Below are 20,521 nucleotides of genomic sequence, written 5' to 3' on the forward strand. Positions count from 1 at the left end.
AGAAAATGTCAATTAGTTGAGTCCATGAGTTGCAGCCTAGATGACATTGAGAAGCGGGCATGAGGGACTGGCAAATAAAATAAGATGAAAGTAGGGATTAGCTACCTACAAACCAGATTGTAAAAATTCTTCTATACCATGCTAAAGAGTTTAGATTCTATAATACAGGCAACAGTTTGTCATGTAAATTTTCCCCTTACGTCCCCTTTAAAAATGATTTCAATGAAAAGATACCACTTTACTCACTCACTCATTTACTCAAACGTATTGGCTGAGCACAATTTCTATGTCAGGCACTTTTCTAGACCAGAGATCAGCAAATATCAGAGGCCAAATTTTCCCCACAGCCTGTTTTTGTATGTCCTGCAAGCTAAGGATAATTTTTACATTTTTAAATGGGTGAAGAAAATCAAAAGAGGAATATTATTTCATGATAAATAATAATTATATGGAATTCAAATTTTAGTGTCTATAAATAGTGAAGAAAGTCAAAAGGGGAATATTATTTCATGATAAATGATAATTATATGGAATTCAGATTTTAGTGTCCATAAATAAAGTTTTACTGAAACAAAGCAATGTTTATTCCTTTGTGCATTATCTATGGCTGCTTTTGTGCTACAATGGCAAAACCGAGTAGATGCAACAGAGACAGTGTAGCCTACAAAGCCTAAAGAATTTACAAAATTAGAAAAAATTTGTTGATCACTGTGCTAGGTAATAGCAAAACAAAATGAGGTCTAATTGTGGAGATGAACAAGAAAGCAGCCCTACACAGCTCAGTATAAGTACTGGAGTACAAATAATCTCAGAATATTGTAGGAGCACATAGTTGGGACACATTGCCTAAATTGTGAAGAGGGACAATGAATAAGGAAAGGCTTATGAAATTGGATTAAATTAAGAGATAAAATGATGAGGAGCCTTACATGTCATGCTGAAGACCAGATTTCATTCTGAAGGGAATGGTAAGACTTTGCAGAGTTTTCGGAAGGCCTGTGGCATGATCGGTCATATTTTGCAACAGCCATCCTGATGGCAATGTAACTAAATTATACTTAATGCCTTTTCTGGGCCAGCAAACACAACACTGGAATGTAAGGATTATTTGCTCTGGGAAGAACTGATGAGCATTATTATCAGGCAACCATTTTTCTTATTCATTTTCTCCTTCTTAACAATAACTGATACTTTTTGAGTTATTATGTGCCCGGCATTTGCTAAGTGCTTTAGATGTATTAACTCATTCACTCCTCACTTATATGATTTATGCAAGTAATTCTTGGTGAACTTGATACATAAAATAATGTGATTAGTTTTAACCCTCTTCTGATAACATTTTTAGTATTCAAGCCATTTATTTGTTCTGTTCCTAGGTGAATATGTTGAAGAGTTGTAGCATAATTTTAATTCCCTTTGTTAGGCAAGAGAGGTAGTTGAGTAATCACTCATTCATCCACTTCAATTATGTACTAAATGTTCATATCATGTATCAGGAACTGTGTTAGGGAGGCGATGTGTACACAAGAAGGTGGTTCCCATTCATAGGGTTGAGACAGCTGAATGAGGAAAGCAAACACCACCAATCTCAGACCTGAAACTTAATCATCCATCAACCCAGGATTATATACTGTTGGATACACCTAATCCTTAAAATCCTCTTATTAAAGCATCTGTCTTTTAAGTAATTTTGTTCTGGTGAGGGAGACAGACAGAGAGACAGACAGAGAAAATGATAATAAAAACAAGCAATGGTAATGAGAATAAAGCCAAAAAAGACAGAAATCGATGCTTCATACATGGTATTTTGGGCCTGTTGTCCAACAGCAAAACTGATGAACTAACAAGGAATTGTTATCTTGGGTGACTATTTTAAGAATAAAGGGGAAAATAGGGGAGGGGGGAGACCGCTATGGTGTGAACAAGAGGTAGACCTCCCTCTGGTGACAGCTAGCATTTGCCTTCATTTATACTATAAAAGGGGTAAAACCTCTAAATGTTTTGTTTATGTTGAATCAATTTGCTTTTGAGTCAGATCTAAATTTATAATTATATGTATATCTAGGATATGGTGTATTTTATAGGCTTACTCACCTTATTAATAAGTTAGATCAAATCAGATGACAAAGAAGTTACCATTTTATTGGAGCACTGCCCACATAGCACAAGATTTACAATCCAAGACCATGGACCATGAATCAGAAATCATAATTTTGTGACTAAAAAGGTAAAGTGTAATTTCATCTCAGTTTCCTTCACACCAACATACCTTTGGGACTCACTAAAGAACACTGAGAAAAAATGACAGTATTTCACTCCTCTGCACTTTTTCAATTCACCTGAGATGGATAGCTTTACTACAACAGCCACTCCTTACAGTCTGAACTTGACCTGCTGTCAAATAGGAGAAAAACAGAGAAAAAACTCAGGTAGGGAAAACCACACATCTCCCAAAAACTTCCCACCAACATTTACTTCTCACTTAAGTTTTTTCTTTACTGCGAATAATCATCTTTATTGTCAGAAGGTTAGCTAACTTTAGTTACCTTATTAGGAGGTTTATAGAAGAATTAGGTAGAAATTTAAGGTTGTGAAAAGTCAGAAGTGTTGATTAGTGCTAAAGTGTCCTTTTGAGTCTGACTTGATTAAAAGTTTTCCAATATCAGCATCAGCTGTCTTACCTCTATTGCTTGAAGACATTCTTTGTTCCTATTTCTCTTGCCTCCCTCCAATGTGAAAACATTTTCTGCATTATGCAGATCCCTCCTTTCCCCTCTCCATGCCATAATTTGGTATAATCATCCTTGGCTACACTAGAAAAGTCAATAAACAGCTCCACAATCTCAGCATTCATTCTCCTTAGCTTTCTGTGCAGATCTGGTATGTAACACTGGAAATACAACCTTCTAAAACCCATAGCTTAAGTAATCTGTCTGTATTATATGATAGAAAATGAATAGTCATGGAGAGTTAGGTGAATAGTTGTCTGGAAAGAGACATGGATCTCACCATGCATAACTTCTTCTAAAACGATTCTGTGATAGCATTCACAGTGCCCACTGCCTGATTAGAACAAAACCTCTACAGATTTGTTTTTACTTTGCAGCTAAAGTTAATGCCCCATGTGAGAAATCATTGTGATTTCTACATAATGACAAACTAATATTTGACAGCTTTCTCTCAGTATGACATAAATCCAAAAAAATGTTACTGTGGACTATTTTTACTTATAGGAAAGATTTTCTACATAAAATTTATCATCCATATTCAAGCAAACAAATAAAATTTAGCCAGAACATTTTATTATTGTTGTTTAGCTATTGTAAAAACAAAATCTGTTTTAACTTGCTTTGTATCACACTTTGTGGAGCATAAGAAGCATTGTATTTTAAAGGTATCTAGTAATGAAGAACATGTTTTTATGAGACAAATTGTAGCCTAGTTCAAATTTCATTTTCTAGCTCCGATTTTTAAAAATTGGTTGTTCTACCTTAATTACAATGCAAACTAGAGTTTTTACCTACAGAAAATCTCTAATAAAAAATATTGAGCACTTACTACATGTACTGCCAAGAACCCAAGATAAATAAGTATCAAGACTCTAAATTAACTGGTAAGACATATTAACATGGCAAACAATCAACCCTGCTTCATTTTTTTATACCATATATATTTCAGTACATGCAAAAACCCATTTGATGAGGATCACTGATAATTTACGTTTTAAGCGGGGGGAAACCTACTAACAATATAATAATTGGGAGATATCCACATCATTCTTTTTAGATAAACATAAGCACTAACCATGAAAAAAGATTAATTACATTTAGTCTATTGCCTTTCTCTAACCCTCTGATAAATCACTGGTGCAATGCGAAGTTTGCTTAGATGTTCCATTTGTGTCATTTCCATTGCTCACTTATTTCAAGAAAATTTACCTGAGTAAATGGATGTAGCCATTCAAAGAACACACACACAGAGAAGAGAGAAAGGAACATGTACACCCTCTGCCAGGCCTTCCTACAATTTGCACCAAGGTGAATCCATGATAGATTTTCTTTGTTCTTGCTAATGTCGATTTCCATTTTCTTGGCAAAGTACGGAAACCTCCCTTGTCACTAGAACAGGTTGATCTGCCTCTTGATTTGATTTTCTTTCTTCCAGTTCCAGCTTGACTTTACCTTTTATGTTGTACACATCCTCGTTTGTTTGACAAACAGGTCTGATTCTTCCATCATCTGGCAGACAGTGGTCATTTTGTCCAACTTTGTTTTGGTTCACGGAGCCTGGGAAATAGTCTATATTTTGAATTTGCTAAACAGTGCTATTATTCAGCTTATTCTCTGCATCTTCTATTTTTATCCAAGTTTTCCATTTTAGAAAGCACTCAAAATCATGTATATCTTTTGGGAATTTCAAGTTTAAACACAATGCTTTCAACAAAGGAAAGCACTGAGAATTATAAATCTGCATTTAAACGCGTGACCATGCCGACATCACTTATGTGGCAATATCAAACAGCATGAGATAAATCAGGACACAGCTTGAAATTATAGTTCTAATTTATCTGAATTCATAATAATTTTAGGGTCTTTCCTCGAAAAGCCAATAGCTCAATGACTTACATTTTGTCCAAGGAATTCTCTTCTTTCTTTGAATAGCTCTCCTATGGTTCACAAAATGACATACAGAAAAGCGCTGTTTCTACATTATTTTTTAATTTTTAAATTCAGCTAGGAAATATCAGCCATATATTTATAACTATAAAATCAGATAAAATCATGGACTGAAAGAAGACTAATTTAAAATATGTAAATGAAAATTTTCTAGACTGGACCAAAAACTTGCATATAAGTTACTATTTCAAATTGCATTTCATGTGATAGCAAGATAAAGAATTAACAGGCAGCATATGGCCTTTTGGCATGGCTCTAGACACAGGATAGGAACTACAAAGATAGTGCTTACACTCAAACAAATTAATAAACTAGAGTGTTGTTCATGGGGCAATAGAGTAGGGATAAAAAAAAGCTACTATGAAAAAATAAAATTATCCTTCAGAAAAGTTATATAAATTTAAAAATTTCTCGGAAAGTGAAATTTATTGGAACAAGCAAAGTAAGAAAACAGCTTCTCTTTGTTAAGCTTATGATGGATAATATTTATATTTGTGTAGCACTTTTCATATAAGAACCCCAAAATATTCTGATTTTTTTCTTGCACAGAACGTCAATGTTATCCTACTTTATAGAGAGTAAATTTTACCCCACCCCCCACACCCCAAAGAAAGAACCTTGTGTAGTACTTTGCTATATGCCAGTCCCGGTTTGAAGTATATTTTTGTATTCTAAATCCTCTATGCAGTAGATACTATTTCCATTTTAGAGTTCAAGAAATCGAAATACACAGTGGTTAATTAATTTGCCCATTTGTCAAAGGTAGAAAATGGTAAAGCAGAGATTCTAATTCAGGTATCCATATTATTCATGGGTTTAATCACTATGTTTTAATGCTTTTCCATCACCAAGCTCCTTTAGAGAACTATGAAACTCATTCAGGAGTTTTGAGGTCTTTAGTTCCTAACTCATCTGCTTTAGAGCCAGAATCTATTGTCAGATTGATTGGGTTCAAATCCCATGCGGTCATGTCATGAATGGAGGAAAACTGTGTTTTCATTTTCATAAGAGAAAATTCCCAAAATATTTCTGTACTAATCTAGTACTTTATCAGGTTATTGAGGAATGTATACAAAGGCAAATGTTTATACTTGTTTCCTATGGATTTAGTCTGGCCTTCTACTATGGCAAGCTAGGCTGGACTCAAGGACCTAGTCTACCTACAAGAGCTAGACCAGGAAGAAGCAGGAAGACAGTTCATTCTCACCTTCACAATGCATCTCTGTTTTCCCTATCTTTAACCTCTGAGCCTTACCCCTCTATCTGCAAGAAGAGAAATCCAAGAAATCTTGGGAAAAGACCTCTTCTGCCAAAAGCTCAAAGCACAGGCAATTATGAAATAATTCCTATCCACCAGCTACTGAATGCTTATTATGTGGCTAATGCTAGAATCCTCTATGACCGAACATGTCAACACAGCATAAGTATCACGTGAGTCACTAGAATATACCTTAGCATACAAGTTAAACTAATTGTGTAAACTCAGTTAATTTCCAAAAGTTTCCTCTAAACTATTGCTTTAATCATAACAGAAGGTTCTCAAAACTCCTGACAGTCAGCAGTTGCAGTCAACTACAGGCTGACTGGCCACCTGTTGTGAGGTAGGAGCCAAGAACAAATGTGAGTAAATTCAACTTTGTTTATTAAGCAGGAAAAGTGACATCTGCCACAATAGCCAGTACAACCACCCCAAAGGACAAACTATAGACACAACTATCTCCCAATTCCTGGTTGCTTCTATTCACTCCTTTTACATCTAACACAGGAGTCTCTGCTACCTTTTACCTGTACTATGATAACAATAACATGCTACCATTTGTAAAACATGAGCTAAAACATATGTATTTAATGTGTAATCAATAGATATGCATTAGAAATTTATAAAGATGAATATTTTAAAAGACTGAATAATATGCTGTTAAACACTGACAAGGAAAAATGTTGCCAGTGTATTTAACTTTTTAATTAAAAGTCAGGTAAGTAACATTTTAACCTCCACTAATTGCTTTCAAACAATCCTTTTATATTTTTATTCCAAGTGAAATCAGACTAGCTATCTCAAACCAGTCAGAATTTATAATCTATAAGGAGAACACCCAGTGGCAGCATTTTGTGGTCAGTTGAGATGACAGGAAGAAAGAAAACTATCATATTTTGAGAAACCTAGCATGTTTGTGATGTGGTAGACAGGTTCACCTGTATGGTATCTTTTTCACACTAATATTATGCTTGTTAGGAAGGTATTCTCATAGCCACTTTACAGATAAAAATTATATGTATGAAAACTTAGCAACTCGTTTAAGGTCGCAAAGCTAATAATTAGCAGGTCTTCTGCTTGCAAGGCTGCGGACTCCAGTAAACAATGCATTATAGAGTTTCTATGTCCCACATCTGAAAAACTTAAATTCATAAGAAAGTGGCTAAGTGTCAGATGATATGGCAGAACATCTTGAATTGACAGGACAAACTCTTCTCTCCCTCCTCCATCCCCTGCAAAAAAAAACAAAAAACAAACAAACAAAAAAAACACCAAAATACAAAAATGTGGAAGAGAAAGTACAATCACCCTGTACTTCTGTATCACCTCATTAGTTAAGCATAGGTCAAGGTTTCTCTGGAATGACAATGAACCAAGGTAAGGAAATTTGACTCTAGTCCTCATGAGCATGGCCACATAGATGAACTACATAGGATGAAAGTGCTTCTCTTCCTCTCTCTCTCTCCCTCTCCCCACCCCCTCATACACACACACACACCATGCAGAACTCTAAAACAAAGTTTCTAGACAATAGGAAAAACAGCAGCAGCATGACAGCATTGTTTGGAAAAAAAAAAAAATGACCTCAGAATGAACACAGAGCACTGTTTTCAGCACTACATTTACCTCCCATTGACCCCTCATATAAATAAAGAGTAATCACAACAATTCTTCCATGGTGTCCCCCACATGTATTTTATTGACATAAAGGCACACAATTTAACCTACAGAAATAATTCACAATGCTCATTCCCACCACTACTTAGTTTTCATCATTCCACTATTGAGGAGGAGAAGCTCAGACAGGGTCAAAGACACGCTAGATTCCTCAGGGTGCTCCCGTAGGATGCCTGAAACCTTCTTATGGGTGAGAAAGTGATTGAGATTGGAAGATAAGATCATGAGGAAATAGACTGCTAGGAACTGAGAGGCAAGGGAATACCATCCAATAGGAAGAATCATTTAAGTGTACATTTCAGTGAGCAAGAATTAAGATGAGATAGCACGGGGAAAAGTAAGCCACAAGAGGAAATTACTGAGAAATGAGAAGACTCAAGGGTTGGTAGGCAAGAGAAGAGAGTAAGAGTAGTTTAAAAGAGTTTAAGAGGAAGACAGGAGCATGGACTGAAAATGGAAAAAGAGGAAAGAGGAAGATGTCTTTTCCAGCCCCAGGCCTGGTAGTATGAAGTAAAGGTATAAGAAGAAAATAGCCATCTCTTGCCAGGCCTACAGTGAAAACAGCAACCTCAGGGAGAGCCATTTATCAGAACAAGAAAGTAAAAGTCATATATAGAGAAAAGTCTGAAACGATCACAGATTTTGCTGATAACATCCATGGACTCTAAAAAGCACAAAGAAGGAATTTTAGGAGTCAGGGAGAGGTGTCATAAGAGGACAGACAGAGGATGTACGAAAACTAAAATAGAGTATGGGGTCATGGTGGGGTGCAACCTGGGAGACTGAAAGTTCTTATTGTGACTGTCTTACACAGATTAAGAACACAGATTTATCCCAGCAGATTCAAAAGATAGTGAAAGGCTACGAGTGTTGGAGGTAGGAGGGATGAATTCCTCAGGCTGACTCTTCACCCTCAGTGACTCAGGTAAAAGGCATAGGGAGGTGTGGGCTTAGTCTCAGTGTACACTCAGTCCTCGCAACAACCCTACATACTAGGGACTGTTATTCTTTCCACTTTACTGTTTATGAGAAATAGAGCTTAATCTGTAATTAAAGGTCAAAAACAAAGGAGTCGTGAACTATCATTTCTCTACTTTAAGGAGAAGAGATGTGTACCTGCAGAGAGAGACAAGTTGCAAAGGGTGAAGAGCAAGGGGTAGGCCCCGTGTAACAAAGCCAAGAACTTTTTGACCACCAAGAAGTTTCTTGAGGTGAGACGAATCCACAGAAGAGCATAATGAATGTACTCTGCCTATGCACATAACTTTGAAAGCTTCGGGAAGACAAGTTTAGTAGTCATCTATACCACAAATTTCTCTCTTTCAACAAAAGCACAAAAATCTCCATGTTCCAGAATAGTGTCACTTCTAGAGATACAGATTTTGTAGCATTTGGAGCATAATTCAAATATTTATGGTGGCTGACACTATTGTGAATTTTACTTTTGAGTGCATTCTAAAATTTTCAGGATGAATTTTCCAGGCCAATTTAATTTCTTATCTGATAAGAAAAATATAGCTGATATAGTATGAGGAATATTATAAGGAAACAAAAAGTGAATTCTTTCTAACATTAACAAAGATTTTAATTAGGCTCTGTTTACCTCTATTATCAGATTGGGAAAATATGGTCCATAATGTAAGTAACATTGGAAAGTGTACTTAAAAGCAGGTATTGATGGTATGATACTAATCTGGAAATGCAAGGCAAATGTTAATTCAAGAGATCAGTGGTGAATGGTCATCTACAAATACTTCTGTTGGTAATTTTAACAAATAAAATAATGTTGAATACATGAAGCAGGAGGATATAGCTATGAGAAGGAAAAAACACACCTGAGAGAGGGTACAGGACAGAATTTCATTCAGTAATACAATTCTTTCCAATTTTATTCAACTCAAAATTTCACTGCTGGAATCCAGTAATACATATTGGCATGGGCACAACATGCATATTAAGATTTAATCAACCTTTGCCAATATGACAACAGCTCTGGAACTGCTTTACAAATCAAATGTATATGAAAGGGTTATAAGGAGTAAAAAGTATTGTGCTTATATTAATAATTGTGTTCATAATAATTTTAGTATTTCTAATCTGACCAATATGAAATGCTTACAGCCTCAAGAACCCCTTGCATGATAAATATTGGCATCATATTATTATTTGATTTTTTAAAATTTCTTAAGTTCCACAGTAATAATGGTTTGTTTCAAAAAAAAAAAAAACTCTTATAAAACTTCTTGATGTATTAATAAATAATCCTGAGTTCTTTCTTAATGAAGCAAAAACAAAAAACCTGCTTGGAGCTACTTAGCATCAAGAATGCTGTTAGCTTCTCTGGCTCTATATTAATCAGAAAAACAGCAAATGAATATGTGGAAGTGCCCATATTCCTCTATTTATCTAAAAAATAAAATCAGAAAAGGAAGCAACATTCTTACCTCCTCTTATCAATAAGTCCCATTTCTTCATGTTTTTTATTACTTTTATTATTGTTGTTATTATATCCTCAAGGGATTTAAAGAGTCAATAAAAATTTGTGATCCAAACCTCTATCTCTGCCTCTCCCTCAACTAAGGATGTGCCCTACAAGAAAACACGTACACAGACTGCCAGCCCCTTCCTACAGCCATGTCAGTCCGGCGCACCTGAACAGTTATTCTAGCCTGTCAGTGGAGCAGTACTGAGCTAAGCTGTTACCCTTGCTTTTCCAAAGCTTAAATTATGGTGGATTACATCATCCTTTGGCAGAAATATCACCCTTCCTGTGTCTCCTTATGAAACACCACCAGATGCCCACTCACGTCATGAGGTTTTTTATGAAAATAGATATTTTCCTGTGTGTCTTCAGAGCTAAAGGTCCATGAGCTAAGGAATTCCCAAAACCTTAAGATCAGAAAATGATAAAGAAAAATGATCTTCATTCATTGTAGATCACTGATACAGAATATACCAGATTCTAGGGGAAAGGTTTGCTTTTTATAATTCTGCATATTTTTCCTACATTTCATCAAAGACCCTGTTCCCTGTTTCCTAGTGACAAAGGTTTCCGTTAATGAGTTAATGCCTCCAGAAGAAGACTCCAACACTGACATTAGCACCTAATTCTCCACCAATCTTTAATTGCTAACCCCAAACCAAACAACTAATAGAGAAGTTTCTATCAATTATCCTGTCAGAAAACAAAGATAATTCTTATAAGTGTTATGATTTATGTCACCAATCTATGAATACATTGTGCACCAAACATTCATATGTGAGTTTTGTAGTTAACATGCGTTTTCCGACAGGGTCAATGGTTTAAATTATGGCTAGGTTTTCCGGCTAGCCTATAAAAATCTATTTGAACCACTATGTACCTAAACAAAGCAAAAATATTACTATTTCAATTTTATTTCACTCTAATTAGAACATTGTTTCTATGGAAAAGTTCAAAGTTCATCCATTCATTCATTTATATTAAACTAAGCCATACAAAAATGTCATTTTTGTAGGTCAAAAATAGTCGAAAGTGACAGATTTACAGGGTTCAATCTGATGTACTCATTCAAAAAAAAAGAAATGTAACTGAATAACATGAGCTATAAAGAAGCCAGAACAAAGATGTGAAGGACGAAGACCTTATATTTAGAGATCATCATATCCAGTTAACACACAAAGGTGCATGAGTAGCAATTTGATACATTTAACTCAAAGGCAGTTTAAAACAGACACCACATTTTAAAATTACCAATCAGTGTAAGCAGTAGACATCTTCACTTTTCTTTGAGCCCAACCTTCTTTACCAGCCCTTTATTCTGAGTAGGGGCAGGATGAAGGTTAAGCCTCACTTGGCAGACGAACCACATGAATGGGAGTCAAATGTTTACCAGACTTGCCTACATCAAGAAGGGCTAGAGACAGCTCATTCTCTATGAATTTATCCATATAGAATGGTCTGTAATTCAAATTTTCTTATTATTCTCTTTAGCCTTAATGTTCATTCAAATTAGTTTCAGGTAATAAATAGATTAATCAATTTAATAAGAATATTAAGTCTGTTTTCCTTTTGTAAAACCTAGAGGATAAATATCTCTGCTTTGTGTAGGCTGCCTAATTATCTAACCATATTTGACTGAGTATATATTAGAGTGAGCCAAGCAGGATGTGTGGATCACAACACGATCCCTTATTCTCAACTCCAAATTGCACAGTTAATCTTTAATTAAATTTCTCACAGATTTCCCCATAGTCAATAATATCCATGTGTTGTATTAATATTGTTAAACTCCTACAAAACTATAGTTTAGGGAATTAGATGATATAAGCTTAGAATCCAGTCCAGTTCCAATAGAATTTTAAATTTTTAATCATCTTTCTGAATATAAAAGTAATATCCATTAATTTTTTTTAAAAAAATCAAACAATGCAAAAATAAAGTAAAAATTGGAAGTCAGCTATAATTAGAGTGAGAGGGGTAGAATAAGGTGAGCAAGGCATGGGGATTTAAAAAAAATGAAGTAACTTTTTACTTGTAAGAAAACAATGATATCCTAAAAGCCAGAACCAATATACCCTACTTTGCCCATAACTACTATATAAAACCAGATATGATTAATACCAAATATTGGTTTAAATAAAAATGCTTTATAGATTTAGAAGACATAGGTCACCTCCTGATAATGTGTCAAAAATAGCAGTGGGTCTAATTCTTTATAAATCACTGTCTGGTACAGTATCTTACTTGATGACTCATTCATTCAATTGATATTTATTGAGTGACCACTAGGTGCAAAGCACTATGCTAGACACCGGAGATACAACAGCAAATAGACCCTGTCCACTTGAGATTATATTCTAACAGGGGAGGTAAGATGTTAACACTAATTACAAAATAAATTGTTAACTAGAATGTTAATAAGGTCAAAGGCACAGGAATACATGGTGCTTTGAGAGCATAAGGCAACCTAACCTAGGAGGAGAGGTATGGAAGGCTTCTTTCAGGAGCGCTGTTAGCTGAGTTCTGAAGGATCCAGAGTTAATTCATACTAGGCAAATGAAAGAAGTGAGAAGAAAGTCCACGTGGAGTGAGCCACAAATACAAAATTCTAAACAAACAAACAAACAAAAAAAGCAACAGAGGCTATTCAAAAAACTGAAAGGAAGCCAATGTGCTTGCAGTAGAAAGAGTGAGGGAAGGGTAGCCTGATATGAAGCCGGTGAAGCAAACCGGAGCCAGATACTATAGAGCAAAGTTTTTGAACCTCAGTGCTATTGATAATTGGGGTCAATAATTCTTTGTGTGGGGACCTGTCCTGCTCTTTGTAGGATGTTTAACAGCATCTTTAGCCCCTACACACTATATGCCAATAGCACCATTCCCTACTCCCAGCCACTCTGTGAGAACCAAAAATGTCTCCAGACTTTGCCAAATGTCCTCTTGGAGACAAAATCATCCCCAGTTAAGAACCACTGTCATGGGGTCTTATAGATGATGTTAATAAGTCTGGCCTTTGTCCTAAAAGCAATGAGAAGACACTAAATATTTTACAGAATCAGTGATTTTTCAAATAATCTGGATAGGGGAAGAGGAAATTAATTAAAAGAGTGCATTCTACAACTGCCAGAGAAAAGACAGCTCTCCAAGCCTACAGAAGAGTAGGTCAACCACTCCTAAGATGTTCTCAAATAGGTAATCTGCCTCGCTGAAAGTAGGAACAAGGCCAATGGTCCTGCAATTTCCCAATGTTTATTTTTTATCTGGTAGATCTAGGGGCCCTTTTTGCATCTGTGTTCACCATACAGCCTGGAATGGTAGTAATGCTCTACAGAGTGTTTGCTAAATAAAACATTTGTTGATGACTTGGAATTCCAATTGTATATTGGGGAGGAGGGGCTGGGACTTAGATAAAAAATAGTATGAAAAAAAATTGTAGATGGCGATTATAAAGATAGAATTTGTAGCAATAAGATACACAAACACACACACACAAAAACCTTTAAAAATCAAACATTGAAACCAAAGCAAATACCAAACACTGAAAATAAGTTGTGCCACCAGAAGCATTCTTTTTTTTTTTTTTTTTTTTTTTTCAGAAGTGTCATGGTGTCTTGTAGACTGGAAGCCAGGACCTTAGTTCTCTTTCCCATATTGCGAAATGGTGGGTGAAAAAGCTAAGAAGACAGACACTAAGGAGAAGAAACCTGAAGCTGAGAAGGCTGATGCTGGCGGCAAGGTTAAGAAGGGTAACCGCAAGGCCAAAACGCCTAAGAAGGGGAAGCTCCACTGCCACCAAAACTCTGTCCTGTCAGAGGAATCATCAGATATTCCCAGGCTAAGATATTCCCGAAAGGCCATGTACAAGAGGAAGTATTCATCAGCTAAATCCAGAATTGAAAAGAAAAAGAAGGTTCTTGCTATTGTCACAAAACTAACTGGTGGCAACAAGAATGATAGCACCCAAGTGGTTAAACTTTGTGAAATGCCTAGATATTATCCTACCGAAGATGTGCCTTGAAAGCCATTGAGCCACAGCAAGAAACCCTCCGGTCAGCATGTAGGAAAACTTTGGGCTAGCATCATTCCCAGAACCATTCTGATCATCCTCACGGGGCTCCACAGAGGCATGAGGATCATTTTCCTGAAGTAGCTGAGCAGTGGCTTGCTACTTGTGACTGGACCTCTGTCCCTCGATCAAGTTCCTCTGAGTAGAACACACCAGAAATTTGTCATCACCACCCCCACCAAAATTGACATCAATGGTGTGAAAAACCCCAGACATCTCACTGACGCTTACTTCAAGAAGCAGCAGCAGCTGTGCAAACCCAGATACCAGCCAGGAGGGTGAGATCTTCAAAAAATATGCGATTACAGAGCAGCACAAGTTAATCAGAAGGTTTGGACTCACAAGTTCTGCCAAAAGTCAAATCTGATCCTCAGCTCCAGGGCTACCTCTGCTCTGTTTGCTCACAAGTGGGATTTATTTTCACAAACTGGTGTTCTAAATTTATTAAGAACCTAATTAAAAGCCTAATCTGTTTTTAAAAAGAGGGGGAGAAAAAGAGTCCCATGGCTACACTAACTGAAGACGTTTATTGGTTAGAACAGAAAGTCAACTGTTTCCATCCTTGTTAACTCAATTCTTTCTGCTCTTCCGGAAAAACGTGTAATTTGTCACTGTGGTTTCTTTTCGCTTCAATTCTGCTGCATTGTTAGTTATTTTTATTTTAATGGGTGCTTGGAAGGTATTTATTATATAATTTAAAGGCAATAAATAAAGTAAATCTGGATGAGCTTCTAAAAGACTTGATAAGTACACCCTTATTACGAAACAAGGGAGCATATTCTGTAATGACCAGGTGAATGTTATTTTTGTCTAGTGCCTCTACCTCTAGCCTTTGTCTATTTCTCTCTCGCTCTTTCCCATGTGTTGGCTCTGCCAGTGAACTTGCTGTTCCTTCTCCAGCTGTCCTCACAAACCAGGGCCCATCTGTGCAGGAATGAGTTCCACTCAAACCAAGAACCAAGAAGCAAGAGCCAGTGTACTTAGGCATGCTGGAATGGAAAAACACTGCCAATGGAATTTCTCTGACACATGAGCCAGGTTAAGCCTCCAACAGCCAAAGTAGTCATTAAACTGTTCTCACTTGAGTTCTGGCTCCAAGTTCCAACATGCCTGCTTCTAAGTACTTGCAGCAGAGGTTCATGATCTTTGGTGGGCATCAGAATTACCTGCACTGCCCTTCACAAAGACACATGCCTGGGCCCTACTACAGTCTTACAGAACAAGCCTAACCGGACACGGGGGCAGACCACCAGTAATTTCAACAAAATCCCCAAGAAAACCCGCCCGCCAAAATTTAAGAATAATTCCTTACAGACTAAAGCAATAATTAGTAATGGCCAGACAATTATTAGTTGCTCAAGGATAAATATAATTGACAACATAAATTCTTTAACTCCAGATGATTTCAGCCTCCTCTCCAGATTCAGTTATATAGTATATGCATAACGAATTTTAGAAAATAAATACATACATATCTACATCATAAATATCTACTCTAATCACTTTTCTCATTTTATTTATATATAAGAAGAACTTCTAGACACACCCAAAGGAAAAGAAAAATACGAAATGCCAGAATCTTCACTTCATTTGATCACTTGGAAATGTTATGCAAGAAAGTACAACATTCCAGGTTCCTAGAAAGAAAAAGGTTTTTTTATCCATCTTTTCTATCATGAGTGCATTTTGTCTCAATTATTAAAAGAAATGAAAACAAGCCATGTTATACATAAAAGTCATAAAACTCCCAGGAAGAAACGAAATTAGTCATCCCTGTGTTGAAGGGAGATTAATTCCAGGACCCCCACAGATACCAAAATCCATGGATGCTCAAGTCCCTTATACAAAACAGCATAGTATTTGCATATAACCTACACAATCCTCCCATATACTTTAAATCATCTCTAGGTTACTTATAATATCTAAAACAATGTAAATGTCTGTAAATAGATGTTATACTCTATTGTTTAGGGAATAATGACAAGAAAAAGTCTGCCTGTGTTCAGCACAAATGCAACCATGGTAGGCCTAACTATATAACACACACCAGCAACGATGTAACTTGTTTTGAATATTTTGAATGTTAAACTCTATGCACCTCACATTGGTCCTCTATTTTATTTATTCTGAATCTGTCCAAAAATGACAAATGTTTTTCCACTTAGAGAGCACTCCATGAAAACCGCTGAGTAAGGGCACTAGAATAGGTTCTTCATTCCTAATAAATCACTATAATTTATGTTGCACACTTCCCCTTAGAGAGGATAATAAGAGGCTGATGTGCATAACATATTTCCTCAAAAAAAAAAAAAAAAAAGAAAAAAAAGAAACGCCTTTTACTGGATACTTACTCATTCTGGACATGTAGTTGTAAAGCAAAATTGACGTTTGAGAGCAGGGCATTAAGTAATGTTGAGAGAGATCAGTTGCCAAATGGAGCTTAGAATAGAACTTTTAAAGTAAATCAGATGAAATTAATGCTACATTGCCCCAATATCAATGCCATCTTTGCCATTAGTATGCCTAGGAATACTGCTAAAAACTCAAGGAAAGGAAGTTAAAGCAACCACTTGTTGCTTAAACAGTCCTGAGATGCATATACACTTGTGCAATCAACCCACAAACCCCACCATTGCCACCATGGATCATATCCAGTGTCGTATACATACCCAATCAAATTGCGTACTTCTCAACCTGCAAAGTGTGTAAGATTCATCTGGACTTCTTAAAACAGACACCTGAACCCCACCTCTCAAGATTCTGATTCAGTAGGTTGAGATTGGGTCCAAGCATTTGCATTTCCAAAGATCTCCCAAGTGATGCAGATGCTGCTGGTCTGTGGATCACACTTTAAGTGACATTCTTCCAAGTGATTTTTTATGATTCCTTTTATACTTCAGGGTTATTTCTGGGTGCTCATATTGACTTTGTAAACTAAGAATGCTGAAAGCAAATCAATTTGGCCTGTATTATACTAATCTGGGCTCTGCATTTCCCCAGGAAGAACCCTGGTAGGAAAATGCCACTCAACAGACCCCAGTAAATATGATTTTTATATTGCTAAACTCACTAAAAAGTAAAATAATCAGAATCCAATGTAAGACAGTCTGACTCCAAAGACCAGGTTCATCCCACAGTTCTCATGAAAGTCATGAGGAGATGAAATTACTTAGAGAGGATCCAAAAGAGGCTGAGATCAGACTCTCTGGGAACACCACTTGTTATGGGGTGAGTTGTGTCCCCACCCAAAAAAGACATGTTAAAGTCCTAACTCCCAGTCATTCATAATATGGTTATTTGGAAACAGAGTCTTTACAAAGGTAATCAAAGTAAAATGAAATCATTAGGATGGGCCCTAATCCAACATAAACGGTGTCTTTATTTTGGGGTGGAGGGGAAGGAAAATTTAGATGCAGAGACAGACATGCAAAGGAAAAACAATATAATAACTCACAGGGGAAAAAATGGCCATGTGACTGGAATAATGTACCCACAAGCCAAGAAACACCAATGGTTGCTAGAAGCTAAAAGAGGCCAGAAAGGATTCTCCTCCAGAGCCTTCAGAAACAGCATGATGGTGCAGACATCTTGATTTTGAACTTCTAGAGACTAGAATTGTGTAACAGTAAATTTCTGTCGTTTTAAGCCACCCTGTTTGGGGTACTTTTTTTTTCCAGTATGCCTAGGGAAGTAATACAACAATGTTCACAGGAGCAAAAGGAAGTGCCAGCAAAGGAAGCTAAGAGGCCGCGGTAAGAGGGAGAGGAGTGCTGTATTGTAGGACCAAAGGCGGAAGAAATCAAACTGAATTTAAAGAGAGATAAGTAAGAATTTCAAAGAAATTACCTACACAATTGTTTTCCCTCTAAAATGACCTTTCTGGTCAGGTGAACAACTTTAAGTGCCCACGTGATTAAGAAATCTCAAAACATTTTTGAGACATCTCTTGTTAGCAAGAAAGAATAATAATGAACCCCCTTACGTGTCTACAGAATTATTCAAAATGTCTTATCATTGATTCTCAAAAACAATCTGATGAGGGAGGCACTGTCTCCATTGTTTAAATAGGACACCGAAGCTGAGAAAGAACTAAACTTTAAGTGAAACTGTAATGTGCAGCCACTATGTTAACTGTTTCCTTATTTAATATCTACAACAACCCTCTGAGGGAGGTGTCTTATCCACTTTTCTCAGGTCAGGAAACAGAAATGTTAGGTAAATTGTCCGAGATCAGAGACTTGGTATGGCTTTAAAAAAAAAAAAGGCATTCAAACTCGTATCTGTTATCTCCAAAACTCGTGTTCCTCCCACTATATCCTAAATGGCCTCCATGCAGATTGCTGGGCTCTGTGAAACCGTTATTAAAATGAGACAGGTATTGAAAGTGGATTTCTGAAACTGTGGCTCCCTAACTCCATAGAAATAGTTAAAAGATATTTCTCTTGTCTGAGAGACCTTTATACATAAAGTAGCTGAAGAAATCATTCTCACAGAATTGGAGTTTACTGCTGCCAAAATAAAATATATTTCCCACACATGTGTATTAGTTAAAAGGCCTTATTGTCAGGTCAACGACTTTAACCTGCTATGTAGTTAGGAAATCTCAAGGTAGAACATGGAGATTACTATCAGAATCACATGTACTTAGTCCTCTCCTTGATAAATAGTAGGCAATCAGCTCAACACCAACCATATGGTACATTACAATATAAAATTTAAGCATTAATAATAACAGCATGTTTTTGTACCACACCGAAGATTAAATAAAGCTTTATGGTTTAATAAAGATTTCTCACAGGACGTAGAAAGTTGTTTTCAAAGACTATTCTACTTAATTTAATGCAATTTTTTTATCTTTAAGTTCTGAAAGAAGACACCAATATTGCTTATAATCCAAGAATCCAGAAGAGCAAATGATATAGCATTCTTTTTAATATTATGTATTTATTTTGGAATCAGAGTTATAAAGGATGTCCAAGAGGCATTAAATTAATCCATGTAGTCTTAATACCTTATATAAGTGTATTTTATATGACAACCATGATGAAAGTCTCTAAAAGGGATGCCTTCATCGTGGCAGCCATTCCATATTTAAAGAGTATTCCTAGGACTGAGGGGGTCCTTCATGGGATGTCCTACCTGTCCCCAAGCTCTCTTCTCACAACCAAAAGCACTTGAAGGCTCACTTCTGCTCCAGTGTTCAGGCCAATCCTGATCTTGTAGAGAAACATTACAAACAACTCTAGCCCAAAACTGAGGGTCAGAAAGAATCAGCACAAGTCTCCTTGGCTGCTAGCTCACTTCAGGTGCTTGTACCCCAGTTTTGATCAGTTCTAGGTTCCACACTCAAGTCTTTCAGTAACACACGTAGTGCATGTATTCCTCCAGAATTTCTACTGATCTCAATGGTTTAGTAAAAATTAAATCCTCAAAAAAGAAATTTAAAAAGGACAGAGCTGTCAGCCACAAGCGATAAAGGCAGAAGCAACAAATATTTATAAGTACTATAAGTAGTTTCTCATTCCTAAAATAGAAATTTAAAATATGCCACTTTTAATTAATATTTCAATGTGTGTTTTAAATCTGCCTTATTTCAGAAGAATAAATAATATTTGCATTTAATTAAAATTATTATAGTAATTGAATCTCAGTGATTACATCGATCTTTAAATTTTACTTGTTGGTGTCCTGTTTCACCTCAAATAATTTTAGAAATATGTCACATTTTAAGTATCTTACAAGGAGTCTAAGTTCTTCAAAGGGCTATACTGTCTTGCATATAACATGTGATAATTTCATCACATACTAAATCCATAAATCCCTATGCATTGGTTTAAACCATGTTATGGGGAATTATTATGATTTGTAAAATCTACTGCCATCAAATTAAATGCTGTATTAACAATTATGATAATTACTTTGGAAAAATAGAATAAACAAAGAAAAGCACTAGACAGTAACAAGTGGTACTTGTTCTAACATTCTTTTTTTTTTCTATTTTTTATTAAATGTATGGGAGTGACATCGGTTAAATTACATGGGTTCCAAGTGTACAATTCAATAGTACGTCCTATGTATATTGCATTGTGTGTTCACCAACCAAAGTTAAATTTCCTTCCATCATACATTCTAAAGCAAATACAATCCTCTTTAATTCAAAATTCTTCCACTAATTACTCAAGAGACTTGTAACTGTTCTACATAATTTGCAAACCTTTTTCATCTTTGAAATGCATATTTTCAGATACAGGGGTAGTTGAGAATCCACTAACAGTATGATCCTAAAGTGAGGGATCTTCCTTTGGAGAAGGAAAGCAGGCAGTGGGTAATAGAAAGCCATGATTTTTCTTTTTCCTTTTTTT

General features: G+C 36.1%; 1 protein-coding gene and 1 pseudogene across 1 annotated transcript in view; one reads left to right on the plus strand and one right to left on the minus strand.

The window, feature by feature from the left end:
• FAM19A2 (family with sequence similarity 19 member A2, C-C motif chemokine like) overlaps positions 1-20,521 on the minus strand; it is a 373,701-nt gene that overhangs the window by 236,571 nt on the left and 116,609 nt on the right. The window lies entirely within an intron of this gene.
• Positions 13,752-14,598, plus strand: LOC102896392 (annotated as a pseudogene).

Source organism: Pteropus alecto, unplaced genomic scaffold, assembly GCF_000325575.1.
Source record: "Pteropus alecto unplaced genomic scaffold, ASM32557v1 scaffold76, whole genome shotgun sequence".
NCBI classification, from domain to species: Eukaryota; Metazoa; Chordata; class Mammalia; order Chiroptera; family Pteropodidae; genus Pteropus; species Pteropus alecto.